Below are 4,216 nucleotides of genomic sequence, written 5' to 3' on the forward strand. Positions count from 1 at the left end.
CAAACTGCCCTGAGCAGGGAACCACGAGCTTGGCTAGGGGTCCACGACCCAGCAGCGGCCACGATGGGGCTTGGGGGGGGGGGGGTGTCGGGGAAGCGGGTGCTTCTTGCCTGCCTGCCTGCCTGCCTGCCTGCCTGCCTGCCTGCCTGCCTGCCTGCCTGCCTGCCTGCCTGCCTGCCTGCCTGCCAGGGGCGGTGCGGCTAGCGCCTCAGAGGATGACCAGGGGACAGAGGCCGGGCAGGGTGAGTGAGCTTTGAGCGAGTGGCCAGCGCGGGCAGCGCAACTCGTCCGAGGTCACCTGACTCACACAGCAGCAGCCAGCTTCGGGCCACAGCAGAGCGCACACACAGCCCGCGCAGCAAGCGCCGGCGGGAAGGAGACGGGAGTAACAAAAGTAAACTTTTCCGAACTCCAAATAGTTCCCTAAGATTTTCTACGTCGGAGCCACCGACAAAAAGCACAGTTACCCAGCCTCGCTAGCTAAACAATCTATTGCTAGAGACCAACCATTTCCAGACCAACCATTTCCAGCACAGCACCTAGGGAAGCCACCCAAACCCGAACCAAGCAAACACAAAATTCCAGCACTTGAGAGGCAGAGGCAGGCGAATCTCTTAGTGTGTGTCCAGCCTGGCCCATAGTTTCATCCGTATGCTCATGATGAGTTCAAAGCAGAAGTTTATAATCTTTTTATTTCAATTGTTTTTTGTTTTGTTTTGTTTTGTTTTAGTTTCGGCTCATTTGAGATGGGGTTTCTCTGTGTAAGTTTGGTAGACGCACACGCTGAGAGGGAGAGAAGAAAGAAAGAAAGAAAGAAAGAAAGAAAGAAAGAAAGAAAGAAAGAAAGAAAGAAAGAAAGAAAGAGAGAGAGACAGAGAGAGGGAGGGAGGGAGGGAGGGAGAGAGAGAGAGAGAGAGAGAAAGAAAGAAAGAAAGAAAGAAAGAAAGAAAGAAAGAGCTCCTCGCTCAACTAGTAAGAGTGAACTTCAAATTGTTCCGTAAGATTTTCCCTAACCTTGCTAAACAATCTATTGCCAGAGACCAACCATCTTCCAGCAGACAAGGCAGGTGTCAGAGTCAGGGATGACCTGATGATGGCTGCTGCTACTTGGGGCTGCTGGTTGTGGCAAAAAAAAAAAAAAAAAAAAAAACAAAAAACAAAAAACTCTTTATATAATCTTTATATAATTTAACTCTTAAACTGCCATGGGCCTCTGGTTGTGGAGAGAGCCTCTAAAGCTCTAAAGGAAAAGAGTTAGAGGGAACTGAACCCTGGATTCTCAGATTCAGGGTCAAGAAACGGTGTTGTCAGCCAGGAGACATGGGAGAGAGGGGTGTTTAATCCTGCTCTATGTCTCTATCCCTACTGTATTTACAGGGAGCCCTCTGATTGTCATGGTATCTCTCTCTTTTAAAAATCAGAGTAAAGAGCGAGCGACACTAAACCTCTGTGATGGTTTGTTTCTACAGAGTAAGAGGGGTTTCTGTGTCTGTTTGTTTGTTTTGTTTTAATGTCAAAGTTTTTCTAAAATACAGGTGTCTGTCTCGTATGGGTAGCCATATATTCTTTGTTTCGATATTCAGATGATCTCTCTCATCGTATCCTCATCCTTGGACTAAACCTAGAAGGAATGCACGTCCTTCGTCATTAATTTGTTTCATCTCCCTTTGGCGCTCGGCATTTGGAGGTTCGAAGAGCTCCCAGCAGTCCATCTTCCCCCGAGCCCCAGGAAGGTTTTGCAAATTGCTGGAATGAAGTCAGAAACTCTTTGAAAAATCATGATCAGTCAGAGATTACAGAACCATCAGAATGTGAAAAACAACAGCACACTCTGTTATAGAGGTACACTTCTTCCACATATTTTTTGAAAAAATCTGCAATAAGGCCAGGCAAGAGAGCAAGGGCCGGGGTGGGCGGGGGGGGGGGGGGGGAGGAGGGGGGATGGGGGAAGGGGGGGGAGGAGGAGGAGGGGACCTCCAGCTCACTCACTCCTCCCTCAGCTCAGCGGCACACCCATCGTTGCTGTGTTAAACCGGTGGGGCCGCATTCCAGGAATTCTAAAGAACTTTGTTGTTCCTCTCCCAGGGGACAGAAGGGACGACTCTTTTTTTTTTTTTTTTTTTTTTTTTTTTTACCCCGTTTTGTTTTATTTGGTGGGGACCGCTCTTAGTTGTGTATTAATGAGAGGAAACTGTTCCCTGAATCACTCCCACCCCCCTTTTTTCGGTGCACCGGAGGAGACAGGGTCTCTCTGTGGATTGGTTTCCACTGCCCCAGAACTCAGTCGGTAGACCAGGTCGGCCTTAGAGATCTGCCTGCTTCCGCCTCTCCAGTAGCGCTGTGACTTAAACCATAAACCAACCACCCCACTCAGCTGGATTTCCCTCTCTCTCTCTCTCTCTCTCTCTCTCTCTCTCTCTCTCTCTCTCTCTCTTTAACTTTCATTTTACCCGTGGGTTCACCCAGACCATAATAAAAATACAGGATGGGACCAAAGGCCCAGGCCAGGAAAAAGGAAAAAGGAAAGAAAAGAAGCCAGGCAAGGTGGCACACGACTTTTATGACAGCATAAAAGGAGACAGTTGTAAGTTCGAGGACAGCCTATTTTTTGTTTGTTTGTTTAATAAAATTTTTATTTTTATATTAGTTACAGTTTATTCACTTTGTATCCCAGCTGTAGCCCTCTCCCTCATCCCCTCCCAATCCCATCTCATCAGGGCTGTCTGCATTGCCCTCCTCTGTGGCCTGGCAAGGCTGCTACCCCCAAGTGAGTTCCTGTCAGAGACATTCCCTGTTCCACTCATTAAGAAACCCACTTGGAGAGGGAGAAAAGCAAGCAGGCAGGCAGGCAGGCAGGCAGTCAGGCAGGCAGGCAGGCAGAAAAATATTTTCTCTCTACACAAGCAATCCGAATCTGCTTTATTAATGAAATGAAGAAAAGTACACAGTACTAACTACCTTTAAAGACCTCTTTCAAATGCCTCTCTGCGTGTGCCTGCTTTTAAATATTTAAGGGGGGGGGTGAATCCGGGCCATGCAATAAGTCTAGGCCAGATTGGGCCCCAGCTCTGAGAGGGAAAATCGAGAGACAAGCCCCCTATATCTCTGACCCAGAAATTATCTCGAAATGACAACCACCAGAGAAGGAAATATCATTTTTCTCCAGCAGATTCTCACTGGTATAATGTTATAATGTAAGCAGGCAGGCCCCGGGCAGATTTTGGGTGGGTGGAGAGGATCAAGGAGGAGTTTGGGGTAATGGGAACACCCACCCCCGACAAATAACACAGCTGAACTTTGCTGACTCTGTTTTCCTGCCTATCCAACCACTCACTCCCAGCTGGACAAAGGGGAGCCGCCTATATGGTTATGAGACGCCATCCTCCATACTAGGTAGATTTTCCAGCAGAGCTAGTAGTCTCAGGAGGCTCCTGCCAGTCAGTCAGTCAGTCAGTCAGTCAGTCTTCTTGGAAACCCCAGGCAATTCTTGCAATTTACAGTTTCATCAGTCCCTGGGGTGTGCTTATTTAAAACCAGAAAATCAAAGATAAGATGAGAAAGGTGTGTGTGTGTGTGTGTGTGCGCGCGCGCGTGCGTGTGTGTGTGTGTGTTGGGTGTTGGAGACCATAATTTCAGCTTTATTTTTTTTTTATTTTATTTATTTTTATCTATCTCCCCACCCCCACCCCCCAGATGAGGACCAAACAACCCAGGCAGGACCTTCCTTTCGCTTGCTAAGCAGGCGATCTACCTACCACTGAGGGAAATCCCCAACCCCAAATAATTTATTTATTTATACTTTTATTTTATGTGTCCGATCACCTAGATAGAACTGAAGTTACAGACGAGCTGCCGCGTGGGTTCTGGAAATTGAACCTGAGTCCTTTGGAAGAGTACCCAGTGCTATTAACCACTGAGCCATTCCCTCCAGTTCCTCCGGTCAAGCTTTCCCTAGAAATTAAATATCGGTTGAATATGTCGAACCGAACCGGAGCCGGGCGTGGTGGTGCACGCCTGCCTGAGAGGCAGAGGCAGTTTGGAGGCCCTGTCTCTCCACTGGGAAAGAAGACTCCGCTCCCTCCCCATCTGCCCTGCCGATCCTCCCCTCCCACCCCCACCCCGCCGATCGATCGATCGATCGATCGATCGATCGACCCCCTTCCCCGCAGCCCGCCCCAAATCTCAAGGAGGGAAACTGTGAATGAAGGCAGATCCT

This window comes from Meriones unguiculatus, unplaced genomic scaffold (assembly GCF_030254825.1).
Source record: "Meriones unguiculatus strain TT.TT164.6M unplaced genomic scaffold, Bangor_MerUng_6.1 ChrUnknown_unordered_Scaffold_136, whole genome shotgun sequence".
In the NCBI taxonomy this organism is placed as follows: Eukaryota; Metazoa; Chordata; class Mammalia; order Rodentia; family Muridae; genus Meriones; species Meriones unguiculatus.